General features: G+C 47.7%; 2 long non-coding RNA genes and 1 pseudogene across 2 annotated transcripts; 1 reads left to right on the top strand and 2 right to left on the bottom strand.

The window, feature by feature from the left end:
* Positions 1–2,492: 2,492 nt before the first annotated feature.
* LOC135965643 (uncharacterized) lies at positions 2,493–5,404 on the bottom strand. Its single transcript, XR_010578650.2, has 2 exons — positions 5,097–5,404; positions 2,493–3,786 (listed from the first exon to the last, which is right to left on the bottom strand). It is a non-coding gene; the product is annotated as an uncharacterized lncRNA (long non-coding RNA).
* Positions 5,405–15,863: 10,459 nt separating this feature from the next.
* On the top strand, positions 15,864–16,195 carry LOC135965373 (uncharacterized). The gene is made up of 2 exons (XR_010578250.1): positions 15,864–15,941; positions 16,038–16,195. It is a non-coding gene; the product is annotated as an uncharacterized lncRNA (long non-coding RNA).
* A 307-nt stretch (positions 16,196–16,502) lies between these two features.
* On the bottom strand, positions 16,503–17,125 carry LOC102126363 (high mobility group protein B3 pseudogene; annotated as a pseudogene).
* Between the last annotated feature and the right edge of the window lie 936 nt (positions 17,126–18,061).

The following is an 18,061-nucleotide window of genomic DNA, read 5'->3' on the forward strand; positions in this document are numbered from 1 at the left end:
CACTAGTACCAGTTTCTACTTAATACCTCTCTATGAATTGACTAATTTAGCCCACCTGTTGCTACATTAACCTTGTCCTCAGCAGTGTTTGTGAAATCATCAAGTTGACATGCTAGTTATATGTTTTTCTAACATACATTAAAGTAAATATATAACTCTTTAAAAAATGTTCTTCTGGGTTGCACTTGAAATCACCTCAGTGCAACCAGTGGAACCCAAACCACACTTGGCGGAGCAATTAGTGTCAAAGGGACACAGGCAACAGCCTAAAAAGCTCCCAGCCAGGCACAGTGGTTTGCACCTGTAATCCCAGCACTTTGGGAGGCTAAGGCAGGTGGATCTCCTAAGGTCAACAGTTCGAGACCAGCCTGGCCAACATGGTGAAACCCCATCTGTACTAAAAATACAGAAAGTATCCAGGCATGGTGGAGCGTGCCTGTAATCCCAGCTACTCAGGAGGCTGAGGCAGGAGAATCGCTTGAACCCTGGAGGTGGAGGTTGCAGTGCGCCGAAATCGCGCCACTGCACTCCAGCCTCGGCAACAGAGCAAGATTCCATCTAAAAAAAAAAAAAGAGAGAGCTCCCAATGGCCAAAGCTGGAACAATTTGAGCAGCAAAATAACATAGTATTGTGATAAATCTCAAAGTATAAACCAAATATCCATGAGTCCATACTGTTATAAATGATTAAATAAATAAACGGGGGAGGGCCGGGGGTGGTGGCTCACACCTGTAATCCCAAAACTTTGGGAGGCTGAGGCGGGCAGATCACCTGAGGTCGGGAGTTCGAGACCAGCCTGAACAACATGGAGAAACCCCGTCTCTACTAAAAATACAAAATTAGCCAGGCGTGATGGCGCATGCCTGTAATCTCAGCTACTCGGGAAGGCTGAGGCAGGAGGATCTCTTGAACCCAGGAGGCGGAGGTTGTGGTGACCCAGTATTGTGCCATTGCACTCCAGCCTGGGCAACAAGAGCAAAACTCCATCTAAATAAATAAATAAATAAATAGGAGAGAAGAGACAAATGATCCTTAAAGAAGAATTCTAGATAATGTAGGTAGATACACCCCCTTCAGCATGTGGAGCTTAATTCTCCCATTGAGTGTGGGCTGTACTTAGTGACTTGCGGAAAGGGAGGAAAAACAAGCAACTTCACAGGGGGAAACTGGACAGACACTCGTTTGGCCAGGTAATCAAGTCATGTCGCTAACATGCACCCTAATGAAATCATGTCGCTAACATGCACCCTGATGAAGTCATGTCACTAACATGTACCCTGATGAGGTCATATCGCTAACATGTACCCTGATGAGGTCATGTCGCTAACATGTACCTGTGATTTGATGAGAAGAGCACTTTACCTCTATGATATGTTTCCCCAAACTCATAACCCCAATCTAACTATGAGAAAAGCATCAGATGAACCCAAATTGAGGGGCACTCTATAAAATACCTGTCCAGTACTCCTCAAAGCTGCCAAGGTCTTAAAAACCAAGAAACACCTGAGTAATTCTTACAGGAAACTAAAGAGACATGATGACTAAATGTAGTGTGGTGTCCTGGAAGGGACTCCGGAGCAGAAAATGGTGGAATTTAGTTCATAGAAATGTACCAGTGTTGGTTTCTTGGTTGTGACAAATGCCCTAGTAATGTAAGGTGTTAATAATAGGGGAAACAGGGTGAGGGCTATTCAGGAACTCTCTGTACTTTTGAGTATGATGGTTAAGTTCATGTGTCACCATGGAGGGTGGTTTTGGGAGAGATTAGCATTTAAATGGTTGAACTTGGGGTAAAGCCACCTTCGGGGTGTGGGCAGGCCTCATTTGATCAGTCGAAGGCCTGAATAAAACAGAAAGACTGGCCTCCCTGAGCAAGATGGAATTCTCCAACAGGCTGCCTTCAAACTGCACCGTTGGCTCTCCTGGGTCATCAGCCTGCGGGCCCACACTGTGGGATTCGGGCTTGCTGGCCATCATAATTAGGTAAGCCAATTCTTTATAATATCTTTTATACACACACACACACACACACGCACACACACACCCTATTGGTTCTGTTTCTCTGGTGAGCCCTAACACAATGGGAAATTTCTGTACTCTAAATCAAAGACCTACAATGTTTTTTCTGTAAATGTAAAATTATTTTAATATAATAAGTTTATTTTAAAAAGAGAGCAGGCTGGGCACGGTGGCTCATGCCTGTAATCCCAGTACTTTGGGAGGCAAGGTGGGTGGATCACCTGAGGTTGGGAGTTCGAGGCCAACATGGTGAAACTCCATCTCTACTGAAAATACAAAAATTAGCCAGGTGTGGTGGCACATGCCTGTAATCCAGCTACTTGGAAGGCTGAGGCATGAGAACTGCTTGAATCCATGAGGCAGAGGTTGCAGTGAGCCGAGATCGCACCACTGCACTCCAGCCTGGGTGACAGAGCAAGACTCTGTCTCAAAATAAATAAATAAATAATAAAAAGGGAAAAAAAAAGAGGCGTGAATTTTGAAGTCATGTAGATCCATTTATTTGTTTCCTGTGGGTGCCAAAACAAATTACTACAAGCCTGGTAGCTTAAAACAACAGAAATTTATTCTCTCATAGTTCTGGAGGCCATAAATTCAACATGAGTTTCACTGGGCTGAAGTCAATGTGTTGGCAGGGCTGTATTCCCTCCAGATGCTCTAGGGAAGAATCCGTCTGCCTCTTCCAACTTTTGGTGGCTGCCAACAATCCTTGGCTTGTGGCCACATCAATCTCTGCCTCCACGGTCACATTGCTTCCTCTTCTTCTGTGTGTGTTGGTATAATCTTCCTTTCCCTCTCTCTTATAAGGATATGTGTGATGGTATTTAGGGCCCACTTGGCTAATCCTCAATGATATCCTCATCTCAACATTCTTAATCACATCTGCAAAAATTATTTTCTCAAATAATGTTTACAGTTTCCAGAGATTAGGACTTGATATATTTGGGTGGCCATTATTCAGCCTACTACACCCTGGCTGTGTGAAATGTAGGACTTTCATAGTATGAGTAAGCCGGCTCTATAATTGAAAGTAAAAACTATAACCTATTTTTAAAAAATGTTCATCTGGGTTCCACCTGAAGTCATCTTAGTATGACCACTAGTGAGGTAGGAGGGAGGACTCGACTCTGAAGGTGGGGTTCAGACACTGGACCAAATTGAGGACTAGCTAAAGCAGGGATGGGGTAGAAGAAGCTTTCCATAAGACACACCCATCATTGTGCCATGTCAGTTTACCATTGCCATGGTAACACTCAGAGGTTACTGCCCTTTCCATGGTAGTGACCCAAGACCAAGAAGTTACCACCTTTTTCCTAGAAATTTCTGCATAATCTGTCCCTGAATTTGCATGTAAATAAAAGTGGGTATAAGTATGACGGCAGAACTGCGTTTGAGCTGCTACTCTGGGCACACTGCCTGTGGGGTAGCCCTGCTCCACAAGGAGCAGTACGTCTGCTGCTGCTGAACACTGTCACTTCAATAAAAGTTACTGTCTGAGACCACTGGCTTCCCTTGAATTCTTTCAAGTCAAGAACCCTCCTGGGCTAAGCCCCAATTGGGATCACCTGCCCTGCGTTGGTGGGACCCAAGCCACACTTTGCCAAACAGTGTAAGAGACTGGTCTTAGAGGTCAGCGAGTTCTACATTCTAACTCTGGCAAGCTTGTGACTTCGGTTAAGTCAACATGTTCCTTGAAGGTTATCTCTTCATCTGTACAAGAGGACACTAGCTCTGACTCAGAGGAATGCTGTCAGAATTCCTGCAGACTGTGAAACAGATGCACAACAAATGATCAGTCACATTCTCCTCCCCCTCCATTTTATAGTTTGTTACACTTCACAAAATATTTTCTACATACAATAACATTTGATCCCCATAAAATGTGTGAGATAAAGCCAAACGTTTCCTTCTCAGATGGAGAAACTGAGACTTGATGTCAACTGACTTAGCCAACTTTGCCTAACTAGAAGACTAGAGGCAGTGGGTGTCTGAGAGCACAGTCAGCAGAAGCAGAGAGGCAGATGCCCCCCAGAGATGGGGCAGGTTTGCTGACCTGGCATTTGATTTTTTTTTTTGAGAGGGAGTTTCACTCTGTTGCCCAGGCTGGAGTGCAGTGGTGCAATTGCAACCCACTGCAACCTCTGCCTCCCAGGCTCAAGGTGATTCTCCTGCCTTGGCCTCCTGAGTAGCTGGGATTTCAGGCACCCACCACTATACCTGGCTAGTTTTTGTGTTTTTAGTAGAGATGGGCTTTCACCATGTTGGCCAGGCTGGTCTTGAACTCCTGACCTCAAATGATCCACCCACCTCGGCCTCCCAAAGTACTAAGATTACAGGCATGAGCCACTGCACCCAGCCTGATTTTTTTTTTTCCATGATTTTCATTTCCTTTCTGTCCCTGGTAGGCATTTGAGTTTATGATCCATGATGTTCCTAACTCTGGTTCACACTGCTAGAACTTGATCATAGACTTTTGGACTTGAAGCTGTAATACTCCTGGGGTTCCCCGGTGACAGCCCACACAGTTTTCCAGTGGCTTCTTGGCCCTGGCTTCTCTGATCTCACAGTCTTCCCCTTCTTCTAAATGCTGCAAGGCAAACCCATTGTTTGTCCTCTGGTTTGACCAGGTTCTTGGTTCTGATAGCCCCTTATTCTGAGCCTTCCAGGAAGAGACTCCTACAGGACCCTCCCGCCTCAGGACCCAGCACAGGGCTGGATGTCCTGAAGGTCTGCTGAAGGGGACTCGTGCTGAGCCTTCAGGAGGTCACAAGGAGAGAACAGAGGATGGGTTGAGGGTCCACATGCCAACATATCAGGAGTTGGACTGCTTGGGTTCCAATCCGGCTCCCGCACCTCACTGCCCCGATCCTGGGCAAATCACCAAACCCTTTGTGATTGGTTTCCTCATCTGTAAAAAGGGAATCATCATAGAACCCCAAAGTAAAATTATGAGGCTCGGGTGAAATACTGTATATAAACCTTTCATAACAGGGCTGGGCACAAGGTGAGTGCTCGCCTTGACATTGTTGCGCCAGATTCCCCTAATCACAACACTGCATGGCTGTTCTCTCCTCACCTGACCCTGCTGGGTCTGGGTCTCTGTCACTTCTTGTTGCGTCGCCTTCCGTGAGTCCTCCTTCCCAGCCCCCTAATCATGCCCGCCTGAGCAAGAGGATGAGAAAGTGCCGACCCCGCAGCTGGGGGACTCTGCTGCTGTGCGGGGCGCAGTTCGCCGAACCCACTGGCCGCTTCTAGAGAGTCGGCCCCAGGGCCAGGACCTCCACTTGGCAGGCGCTGGGGCGCCCAGAGGGAGGGCCATCGCGGGAAGGGCCCCGAGTCCTTGGACCCGCCGGCAGTCTGGAATTGGGCCGCGGCTGCCATGGCAACGCCCGGAGGCTGCTGGTAGGGGAGGCAGGCCCAGCGCGGACGAGGCCCCGCCTCCAGCCAACGCTCCACCCAGAACGAAGCCCCGCCCCGGAACGAGCCCCGGACGAAGCCACGCCCCCAGCAACCCTCTGCCACGAGAGAGGCCCTTGTCTGGCCCTCAGTGCCCGACGTGCCGCCTCTGACTCAGCGACTGTTCCTGACTGACCACAGGTGCCGCCACCGCCTGATAATACGAGTGTGTCTGGTTCCGTCTGACTGAACGCAGATTTCATGGGTGCCTGACAGCCCAAGACTGCTGGATCTGTCAGCCTGACCGCAGCTGGCTGGCTGGCTGACTGACTGACTGACTGAATGGCCGACTGGCTGACTGGCTGACTAGCTGACTAGCTGGCTAGCTGACTAGCTGACTGGCTGACTGGCTGACTGGCTGGTTGACTGACTGGTTGACTGGCTGACTAGCTGACTAGCTGACTGGCTGACTGGCTGACTAGCTGACTAGCTGACTGGCTGGTTGGCTGGTTGACTGGCTGACTAGCTGACTAGCTGACTGGCTGGTTGACTGGCTGGTTGACTGGCTGACTAGCTGACTAGCTGACTGGCTGGTTGACTGGCTGGTTGACTGGCTGACTAGCTGACTAGTTGACTGGCTGGTTGACTGGCTGGTTGACTGGCTGACTAGCTGACTAGCTGACTGGCTGGTTGACTGGCTGACTAGCTGACTAGCTGACTGGCTGGTTGACTGGCTGACTGGCTGACTGGCTGGTTGACTGGCTGGTTGACTGGCTGGTTGACTGGCTGGCTGGTTGGCTGCTCTTGCCCGGCCACCGACACCTGGGCCTGACGGGCTGCGTCTGACCGGGGCAGCCTAACTGCCTCTGCCTGACCAGCCTCCATCTGTGCTTGGCGAGCTGTGTGACCGGCCGCGTCTGTGTCTGACGGACCACAAGGTCCCTGCGGCTCATCAGCTGCTTGACCCCATCTCTGCTGAGCCGGCTGACACCGATGGATTGACTCTGGCAACGCCTGGCCCAAGTGGTGCGACCAGCTTCCAGAGACTTCCTGACCCCTGCTGAGGTTGCACCGCTCGGCGCTGCTCTGTGAGGCGCTGACTGTGGCCGCAGCTGAGTCCAGCTGCCCCTCACACACAGGGCGTGCATAATGACAGTCGCCTGGCTGTCCCTCCCTGGGCGCCCCTGGCTGGCTCGGCTTGCCCGGCAGCGTCTGTGTCTGAGGGACGTGTTGGTGGCCGCCACTGGCCGCATCTGTCCCCCCGCAGGTGGGCATCAGGTTGTCCCCCTGAAGTGCAGCTGGGGCCGAACCTGGCTGAGGGACGGCCACCTCCTCTCTAGCTATCCAGCGAGGGCTTCTGAGGTGGTGCCCTCTGGGACTCTGGGGCCTGGACCTCTCCAGTCACAGAGCCTTAGGGGATCCCAAGCAAGGGCATTCACAGGGAAGGGAGCCTAGGAAAGAGGCCAAGGGACAGGCAGGCAGCAGGGGTGGGACTTGGAGCCAGGCAAGGATCAGCGGGAAGAAGCTCTAGGGCTAGGAGGAGGCGCGGTACCTTGAGATGCCCGAGTTTAGGGATCCGATTCTGTAAGGGAGGCAGCACCTTGAGGAGTTGGGTTGATGTATGGTGTCCTCAGGACACGATCCCTGACTTTGAAAACCTTTTTTTATGGGTTTTGGGGGAATCTCTGTCAGTGCCTTGCTGCTCTGCAGAAGGGTCATCCCGCAGACTTCAGATCTCTTCCTGAATTAATTAATTAATTAATTAATATTTTTTTGAGATGGAGTCTTGCTCCGTTGTCCAGCCTGGAGTGCAGTGGCCCAATCTTGGCTCACTGCAACCTCCACCTCCCAGGTTCAAGTGAGTCTCATGCCTCAGTTTCCCAGGTAGCTGGGATTACAGGTGTGTGCCACCTTGCCTGGCTAATTTCTGTATTTTAGCCGGGGGTTTGTAGAGATAGGGTTTTGCCATATTGCCTAGGCTGGTCTCGAACTCCTGGCCTCAAGTGATCTGTCCACCTTGGCCTCCCAAAGTGCTGGGGTTACAGGCATAAGCCCCTGCGCCCAGCCTCTTCCTGAATTTAAATCTCTCCCAGCCTGTGTGTGTGTGTGTGTGTATGTGCCAGTCACACAAACCACATGCAATGGCCTCCCCTCTGGAAGGAGTTGTTCTGTACCAGAATAAGGGGGAAGGAAATACTGGTCAGAGGGAGTTTTTTTTCTTAAAGCATGCATGGGTGTGCTATGAGTTATTGCTATTAATAATAATACAATGAAAGCATCAGACTAGTTTATCTCGAACTAGCTCTAGCATGCTAAGATGTTGTCTCTCCATTAATAACAGGGCCCTGGCTGCCTCATTGATTTCATTATAGGCCATGGGAGGAATGGGAGGAAATGAACAGCTTCACTCCCAAGGGCTTTCATAGCATGGATTTGGATCTCAGCCAGTGTGGGCAGTGGGGTTTCTCAGGGGCAGGGGACTCCTGGGGTGCTGGGAAAAAGAGTCAGCAACAAGTTGCATGGAGCATTTGTACCTCATTTATTTATTCATTTATTCAACAAATATATTTTGAGTACCATGTGCCAGGCACTGTGCCAGACTCTCATTCTGTCCTCATGGAAGATAGCCTTACAGGATCCAGGAAACCTCTCCAGTGCCTCTCAACTCTGGTCCTGTCAAAGCCACATGCTGGGTACCAACTTCTTTCTTTCGGAGCTATCTACACAGCTAGAGTGGGAGAGCTAGTCGAGTACAGTGGTTCTCAAAGTGTGTTCCTTAGACAATCAGTATCTGGACCACCTGGGAATTTAGTAAAATACAAATTCTCAGGCCCCACCATAGATGGACTGAATTAGAAACTATTTTAGTGTAGGGCACAGTGATCTATGTTTTAACAAGCCTCCAGGTCATGCTGATGTGTGCTAAAGTCTGAGAACCACTGGTGGAATAATTAATTGTGTTGGCTCTAGTATCACACTGTCCATATCAGAACCTCAATGCTACTACATAAGAGCTGTGTGACTTTGACCAAGTTATTGAATCTTTTTGTGCCTTAATTTTCTCATTTGCATAATTGGTACAATTATGATTACCTTAAACCATTGTTGTACATATTACATCATACAAAAAGGTTAGCGCACAATTTCAATTCTAGGAACATATCCTGTGGGCATATTTCTTTTCTTTTTTCTTTTTTTTTGGGGGGGGGACAGAGTTTTGCTCTTTTCACCCAGGCTGGAGTGCAATGTTGCAGTCTCGGCTCACTGCAACCTCTGCCTCCTGGGCTCAAGCGATTCTCCTGCTTCGGCTTCCCAAGTAGCTGGGATTACAAGCACCCTTCACCACGCCCGGCTAATTTTGTATTTTTAGTAGAGACGGGGGTTTCACCATGTTGGCCAGGCTGGTCTCGAACTCCTGACCTCGGGTGATCCACCTGCCTCGGCCTCCCAAAGTGCTGGGATTACAGGCATGAGCCACTGTGCCCAGCCCTATGGACACATTTCTGCATATGCTGAAAGACAAATGTAAGGGATATTCATTAATGTGTTGTTTATAATAGAAAAGAAACACACTATTTATTTATTTATTTTGGAGATGGAGTCTCGCTGTGTTGCCCAGGATGGAGTGCAATGGTAGATCTTGGCTCATTGTAACCTCTGCCTCCTGGGTGCAAGCAATTCTTCTGCTTCAGCCTCCCAAGTAACTGGGTTTACAGGCGTGCACCAAGGCACCCAGCTAATTTTTGTATTTTTAGTAGAGACGGGGTTTTGCCATGTTGGCCAGGCTGTTTTCAAACTCCTGACCTCAGATGATCCACCTGCCTTGGCCTCTCAAAGTGTTGGGATTACAGGCGTGAGCCACTGTGCCCAACCGATGCACTCATTTCTGTTAAAAAAAAGAATCTTTATAAAATCTTTATACAGGTATAAGCTCATGTACATCTGAAAGGATACTCAAGGAACTGGTAACAGTGGAAGAAGAAATGGATGGCTGGAAATAGGAGAAGGGAAACATTTTTACCATATATATATATCCTTTTATGACTTTTAGATTTTGCAGTATGTGCATGCATTTTCTATTCACAAAAAATGAAATTTTTTAAAAAAGGGCACAGTACTTAGCACAATGCCTAGCAGTGGTGGCGGTGGTAGTGATAGCCTTTCTGTAGCTCTGGGCAGATGATTCACTGCAGAAATGCAGCCCGGAGATATCTAGAGGCTGGCCATAGCCTCCAGACTGTCCTCCTAGCCTCTCAGTCTCCCTTCTTCATTATATATGATCCATGTTTCCCCATCGGAGAATCTTTGCATTTTAGAGATGTAAGGGGGCTTCATATTTTCTAGTGCAACTGTTTTAACGATGAAGAAACTAAGCCTCCAAAAGATGCCATAACCAGTCCAAGGTTATCAAGGGGGTTCAACCTAGGGCCTTTTTCACACCATCCTAAGTTTTCTAAAATTCTACTTTCATCCCATCACTGCTCTGTCGGTGACACCTCAACCTGGCTATTAAGACTAGCTGTGGTCTAGGCCAAGCACGGTGGATCATGCCTGTAATCCCAACACTCTGTGAGGCCAAGGTGGGCAGATCACTTGAGGTCAGGAGTTTGAGACCAGCCTGACCAACATGGTAAAATCCCGTCTCTACTAAAAATACAAAAATTAGCTGCATGTGGTAGTGCACATCTATAATCCCAGCTACTCAGAAGGCTGGGGCACGAAAATCACTTGAACCTGGGAGGCGGAGGTTGCAGTGAGCTCAGATGGTGCCACTGCACTCCAAGCTGGGTGACAGAGCAAGACTGTCTCAAAAAAAAAAAAAAAAAAAAAAGCTAGCTGTGGTTTAACTCTCAACCAAATTTCCAGCCTTATTTGCCACGCTTTTCTATGTGAATCCTCTACCTTAGCCAGATAGATCTCTTTATTGACTCCAAATGCTCCTGCTTTTCAAGTGCCATACCTTTTCAGTGCTATGCTGTCTGCCTGGAATGCCTTTCTCTTTCCTGTCCATTTATTGTGGAGATTCTACCTAAACATGGAAGCTAAGCTTAAATCATACTTCCTCCAGGAAGTCTTCCCTGATTACTTCAGCTCACAGAGCTGTTTCCCTCTGAACTAATTAAAAAAGCAGGGGCGGGGAGAGAGTGGGGAGGGGCTGGGCGTGGTGGCTCACACCTGTAATCCTAGCAGTTTGAGAGGTCAAGGCAGGTGGATTACTTGAGGTCAGGAGTTGGACACCAGCCTGGCAAACATGGCAAAATGCCATCTCTACTAAAAAAAAAAATACAAAAATTAGCTGGGTGTGGTGGTGTGCGCCTGTAGTCCCAGCCACTCGGGAGGCTGAGGCAGGAGAATTGCTTAAACCTGGGAGGCAGAGTTTTCAGTGAGCTGAGATCATGCCACTGCACTCCAGCCTGAGTGACAGAATGAGACTCCATCTCAAATAAAAAAGTTATTATAAAAAACTCCTCTCCTTAAGAGGGACATAGGATGTTTGTCTGCTCCTTGGGCAATGGGAAATGAACTTGGATAGAGCCTGTTCCTCATTCTCTATTTCTGCAGCTATAAAATTGGGCCAATGACCTTAGCCCTCCTATTGTCTCAGGAAAGCCCTGGGTGAGGATGCCACTAAGCCCGCCTGGAGCCAGGAGCTGGTCTGCAGAAACTGCTGGGCCTCTTTCTACTCTGATGTTTACTTGGCCTGGAGGCCCAGTGTGATGAAACCCGGCCCTGTTGCCGAGCACCTTGGGAGGCCTCCCTCCAGGGTCCCTGTGTGCTCAGACAGTGGCCCTTTGTGGAGTGGAGGAGCAGACTGAAAGCGGAGCTTCTGGAAACCCTTTCCTCCCCCCTGCCTCGAACAACCTCCTCCGGCAGCCACGGACCATCCTGTGCCTGGGTGGCCTCTGCTTTAAGTCTGCGGCTGGCGGGGTAAGATAGGGTCTCTAGGCAGTCTGCTAGGCTGGAAGGGTGAGGAGGGGTCCTGGCAGGATGGCCAGCTGAAACACAGCATCCCTTAACTCAATACAGACCGCTTATAATAGGGCTTTCCAAAGAGGAGACTGGCCCCTTACAGGCAAGACTGACATTTCACCATCCCCTGCCACCACCAAATAAGCCCCTAAAATTGAGGCTAGAACTGATGTGGTTTGTCCCTTCTGTCCCTACTTCACTGGCCCCTATACTCACTAGGCGGGGATTGGGAATCCTTAGACGTAATCCCAAACCTGGTGGAGTAGTAGTTCAGTAAGTGGGGAGGAACTGGGGACAAGAAGAAATAAGGTTTAAGAGTGTTATATAGGCTAGGCACGGAAGCCCACACTTGTAATCCCAGCACTTTGAGAGGCTGAGGCGAGCGGATCACTTGAGGTCAGGAGTTTGAGACCAGCCTGGCCAACATGGTGAAACCCTGTATCTACTAAAAATACAAAAATTAGCCGGGCGTGATGGCAGGCTGCTTGTAATCCCAGCTCCTCAGGAGGCTGAGGCAAGATAATTGCTTGAACCTGGAAGGCAGAGGTTGCAGTGAGCCAAGATGGCGCCATTTCACTCCAGCCTGGGCAACAAGAGTGAGACTCCATCTCAAAAAAAGTGTAGTATAGGTTAAAGGACACTTACTGGTCTGGGGGGCAGGGAGCCTAGGATTCCAGTTTCTGCTGAGCTACTGACTTGCTGGGTGACATTAGCTAGTTGCTTCCCTTTTCTATGCCTCAGTTTCCCAGCTGCAAAACCATGGAGGTGGAGTAAATAAATGTTGAGGGTTTTTGCAGTTCTAATTTTTCCCAATTATTTGATCAGAAGGAGGAAAGGAAAGCTGGGGGTGGGTTGGAGGTAAATAACTGGCAGGGTGCCTTCCATAGATTCACCTGCAGTCCCCAGGCAGTTTCTTCTCTGCTACCAAGATCTCTTCCCCTTCCGTTTCTCCCCCTCTTCTTTCCACCCCACTCTGAGGGCTTCTTGTGATGAGATCTAAAATCTGTCTTACTTACAATTGTCTTATCCTATCTTTTGCCCCCAAAGGGAGGAGCCTGTGCACAATCATGGAGGGCACTGGCAAGTCTGGTGGAGAGGGAAGGAAGTCAGGAAGGAAAATTAAGAGGTAAGGATGTGATGGAGGGAAGTATTGAAAGAAAGCTCAGGGAGAGTGAAAAGGAAGGAAAAGGGGAGGGAGAGGAGGTAAAAGTGAAGGAAAGAGGTTGAGTGCAGTCGTTATTCCTGTAATCCCAGTACTTTGGGAGGCCGAGGCGAGTGGATCACTTGAGGCCAGGAGTTCAAGAGCAGCCAGGGCAACATGACAAAACCCCGTCTCTACAAAAAATACAAAAATTAGCGGGACATGGTGGTGCATGCCTGTAGTCCCAGCTACTCGGGAGCCTGAGGTGGAAGGATCACTTAAGCCCAGGAGGTCAAGGCTGCAGTGAGCCCTGATGGTGCCATTGCACTCCAGCCAGGGTGACAAAGCAAGATCCTGTCTCAAAAAAAGAAAAGAAAAGAAAAGAAAGAGTTGAATGAAATGGAGAATAAGGAAGGTAGAAACGGGAGAGAAAAACAGCAAAAGAAACCGTGGGAGAAGACCAGAGCCTGGGCAAACAAACATGCAAGTGGAGACAGTGTTTTCTACAACAACAAACAGTTTAGTTTGGCTACAGCCAACAATGTGGTAGGTAGACAAAATTAGAATCAGATTGTAAAAGGTCCTGGGATGCCAGGTTAATGATTCTGAATTTTATATTTCTTATTTTTTCTGCTCAAATCCCCTATGATAAGTTGTTTTATTTTGTTTAGAGTGGGTACCAGGCAGGTTTCTGGATGAGGCCCAGAGGAGCATTTTTATTCATCCATTCATTCAACAAGGGACTATGTCTTATCCAACTTGTATCCCTAGAGCATAACACAACGTCTGCACGTAAGAGAGAAAGTAAGTGCTTGTGAAAATTGAGCATTTTGGCCGGTTGTGATGGCTCACATGTGTTATCCCAGCACTTTGTGAGGCCGAGGTTGGGGGATCACCTGAGGTCAGGAGTTTGAGACCAGCCTGGCCAACATGGTGAAAACTGCCTCTACTAAAAATACAAAAATTAGCCGGGCATGGTGGTACACACCTGTAATCCCAGCTACTAGGGAGGCTGAGGCAGGAGACTTGCTAGAATCCAAGGGGCGGAGATGCAGTGAACCAAGATGGCGCCACTGTACTCCAGCCTGGACAACAGAGTGAGACTGTCCCCCCCCCAAAAAAAAAAAAAAATTGAGCATTTGGAGAAGGCAGTAGTTGAGACAGTCACACAGAGAATATAAGAATAATCATATTAAAAGGTAAAAAGTGCTAGGCGCCCCGAGAGAGGCCCAGATAAGGGAGATCAGAGGAGAGACAGCCTTCCCTGCTACCTTTAGCAGAAAAGTCCTAAAGAAGATTATAATCGGGCAGTCTTGGCACTTGAATTAATCCTTGTGGCCTGAAAGATACAGTCTGTTGGAGGATATAGGGTTTTGTCTATCTTCTAAGTGAAGGGCAAAGAGTTCTCCAAAGAAAAGGGAGGGATTATTACTGGAAGAAGGGAAATTGGAACTGGCATGTCTGCCATAGTCTGCTGTAGTAGAACAAGGTGAGGCACGTACAGGGAACAGTGAGAAGGATTAGGAGCTGTTCAAGAGTGATAACAGTTAAAAATAGAGCTACAGGCTAGGTGCAGTGGCTCACGCCTATAATCCCAGCACTTTGGGAGGCTCAGGTGGGAGGATTGCTTGAGCTCAAGAGTCTGAGACCAGCCTGGGCAACATAGTGAAAACCCGTCTCTACACAAAATAAAAAATTAGCCAGGGTGGCTGGGCGCAGTGACCCACTCCTGTAATCCCAGCACTCTGGGAGGCCGAGGTGGGTGGATCACCTGAGGTCAGGAGTTTGAGACCAGCCTGATTAACATGGTGAAACCCTCTCTCTACTAAAAACAAAAAATTAGCCACGCGTGGTGGCATATGCCTGTAATCCCAGCTACTTGGGAGGCTGAGGCAGGAGAATCGCTTGAACCTGGGAGGCGGAGGTTGCAGTGAGCCGAGATTGTGCCATTGCACTCCAGCCTGGGCAACAAGAGTGAAACTCTGTCTCAAAAAAAAAAAAAAAAAAAAAAGAGAGAGAGAGACTGAGAGGTGCACCACGGAGGGCCTCAAATACCAAGCTGTGGAGTTTGAACTTGTCTCTTGAACTGAGAGGGCGCTTGTTGAAGTTGTGCTTTGGGAGTACTAAGCAGGCACCAAGGTATGGAATGCACTGGAGGCCAGAAGACCAGGACTGATGGGAAATTGTTCTGGCATGCCCTCTGGTAAAATCTAAGCACGAGATCCTTCACCCACATCAATGTGTTTTCCATTATAACTTGGTTTGGTTTTTTGTTGTTGTTGTTGTTGTTCTTCCCATTCTAGGTCAGAGGACTCAAAAGGATGAAAGGTCACACCTCTGTCAAAGGGTGCTGTCCTTTCCTGGCCAGGTCTCTTTTATTCTCTTAGGGCTGCAACCTCTTCACCTGAGAAATGAATTGTCCTGTGATTTACAAGGGCAGGTAAGCACCTGCCAAGGGCTTTGAAGATTGATGGGCAGAGTTTCCAGCTCAATTTTTGGGAACCAGCAGTATCAGCAGCACCCTGCCCCTGGCTCTGACATAACGATGGCAGAAGCAGCTCCAAGGCATCCTGCTTTTTTTTTGAGATGGAGTCTCGTTCTGTTGCCCAGGCTGGAGTGCAGTGGCACAATCTCGGCTCACAGCAACCTCTGCCTCCCAGGTTCAGGCGATTCTGCTGCCTCAGCCTCCTGAGTAGCTGTGATTACAGGTGCGTGCCTCCGCACCCGACTAATTTTTGTATTTTTAGTAGAGATGGGGTTTCACTGTGTTTGTCAGGCTGGTCTCAAACTCCTGACCTCGTGATCCTCCCTCCTTAGCCTCCCAAAGTGCTGGGATTACAGGCGTGAGCCCCTGCGCCCGGCCAGCATCCTGCTTTTGAGCATGAGGTGGCCCAGGCCATAGCCCAGAGTCAACTCTCTCCTCATCCCAAATATCTCCACAAAGGAAGATTCTGTAGCAGCAGGGAGCATAAAACTTTGAAGTCAGACATCCCAGGCCTTGGTCCTCAGCTGTGCTTCTTCCTAGCTCTGGTATTTTGAATAAGTTATGTAAGTTACCTGAGCCTATTTCCTTGTATATAAAATGGGGGTTGTAATGCTAATTTCCTGGACTTGTGAGAGCAGACTAAGCTAAAGCTAAAAAAGCACTTGGCACAGTGCCACACAAGCCACAGGCACTCGGCAAGTGTGAATTCCTATTCATTTTTTAAGAAACAGAGTCATGTGCTGTTAGAGGTAGAGAGATGTTAGATATTCCTGGTCTAATCCTCTCATTCTACAGTGGTAAAAGGACTTCCAGGAAGGTTTCCTCTTAACCAATCTAATTCTCTTCTGTCACAGTATCTGCTGATTCTGTCCTCAACTGGAAGCAGAGAACTGAGCTCCTCCTTCTATACTTAGCTACAAAAATCCTGTGTGAGTTCTATACTGTTCAAAAAAGGGTATTTTGGTTCCTCCATTTTTTTTTCCCCAAGAACATTTGCCTATCATTTGCTCTTTGCTCTGCTAAAGGTGAAGACAATTAGTGTACCATACTCAAAGTGATCATGAATATGTGGGAAGATCATGAGCAACACACTATAGGTGAATCCAGCAATCTTGGAATATCTGAAGGAATTTGCTCCCAATTATTCTTAGATAAACTAAGAAATAAATACAACTGTTAGTTATTGTGTTTGTGTTTTTGTTTTTACTCTGCTTAATTTTTTAACATTTTTATTTATTTCTATAATTATAGAGATGGGGGGTCTCACTATGCTGCCCAGGCAGGTCTCTAACTCCTGGGCTCACATGGTCCTCTTGCCTTGACCTCCAAAGTGCTGGGATTACTAAGCCACTGTGCCCAGCTTCTGCTTAATTTTTATTTACCAGTTGGCAGGGGCTCCTTAATTCTTTAGCTTTACTTTTTTATTGGATAAAATATACAAGCATAAAATTTATCATTTTAACTATTTTTTTGACAGATAAACAGTTTCTTTATTCCTCCTCCTCCTCCTCTTCTTCATCTTCCTCTTCTATCTTTTTCCCAGCAACTTTAGCAGGACCCTTTGCACCATCAAACTTCCTTTGCCTTATAGTCAGCAACATCCTTTTCATACTTCTTCAGCTTTGCCACCTTAGTGATGTAAGGCTGCTTTTCACTGTCATTTAAGCTATTCCACATTTCACCCAGCTTTTTTTTTTTTTTTTCTTTTGCCACATCTCCAATAGAGATGCCTGGGTTTGTGGATTTGATCTCCAGGGCGGAATTCTGAACAGAACAGGAAGAATCCAGACGGTAGCCTTTTGGGGCATTAGGATCCTTCTTCTTCTTGCCTTCCTTAGCTGGTCCGTAATGCTTCATTTCCTGATCATAGTGTACTTTATCCACCTTTGCCATTTCATCAAATTTAGACTTCTCTTTCCCAGATATGGTCTTCTACCTCTCAGAGTACTTCTTGGAAAATTTTGCAAAATTGACAAGGACCTCTGGGTTTTTCTTCTTATGTTCTTCTCTGCACAACTGCACAAAGAAGGCATAAGCAGACATTTTTCCCTTTGGTTTCTTGGGGTCACCTTTAGCCATCCTGACTGAATTTCTTCTTCCTTCCCGGCCGCCTAGTATGAGGGAAGGCAGAGGGGAGTGAAGGGCGTGGGGAGGAGAGGGAGGGCCCTCGGAGGCGAGGCAGCGGAAGACGGTGGTGTGTCCCGAAGTTTCTGCAGGCGCTGCAGTGGCGGCCCCATTTTAACTTAAAAAAAATTTTTTTTTGAGACAGTCTCCCTCTGTCACCAGGCTGGAGTGCAGTGGTGCAATCTCAGCTCACTGCAACCTCTGCCTCCCGGTTTCAAGTGATTTTCCTGCCTCAGCCTCCCTAGTAGCTGGGATTACAGTCATGCACCGCCACACCCAGCTAATTTTTGTATTTTTAGTACAGACAGGGTATCGCCATGTTGGCCAGGCTGGTCTTGAACTCCTGACCTCAGATTTTCTGCCAGCCTTGGCCTCCCAAAGTGCTGGGATTACAGGCGTGAGCCACCACACCCAGCCCATTTTAGCTATTTTTAAGTATACAATTCAGTGACATTAAGTACATTCACAAAGTAGTGTAATCATCACCACTTTCTATTTTAGCTATTTTTAAGTATACAATTCAGTGACATTAAGTACATTCACAGAGTAGTGTAATCATCACCACTTTCTATTTCCAGAACTTTTTCATCATCCCAAATGAAACTCTGTACTCATTAAATAATATTCCCCATTTTCCCCTTCCCTCAGCCTCTGGTAACCTCTATTTATTTTAATTTCTGTCTCTACGAATTTACCTATTCTAGAGACTTCATATAAGTGGAATCATACAACATTTGTGTTTATTTTTGTTTGTTTGTTTGAGACAGAGTCTTGCTCTGTCGCCCAAGACAGAGTACAGTGTTGGGATCATAACTCACTGCAGCCTCAACCTCCCAAGCTCAAGTGATCCTCCCACCTCAGTCTCCTGAGTAGCCAGGACTACAAGCACACACCACCACACTTGGTTAATATTTAAAAATTTTTT

This window comes from Macaca fascicularis, chromosome 10, assembly GCF_037993035.2.
Source record: "Macaca fascicularis isolate 582-1 chromosome 10, T2T-MFA8v1.1".
In the NCBI taxonomy this organism is placed as follows: Eukaryota; Metazoa; Chordata; class Mammalia; order Primates; family Cercopithecidae; genus Macaca; species Macaca fascicularis.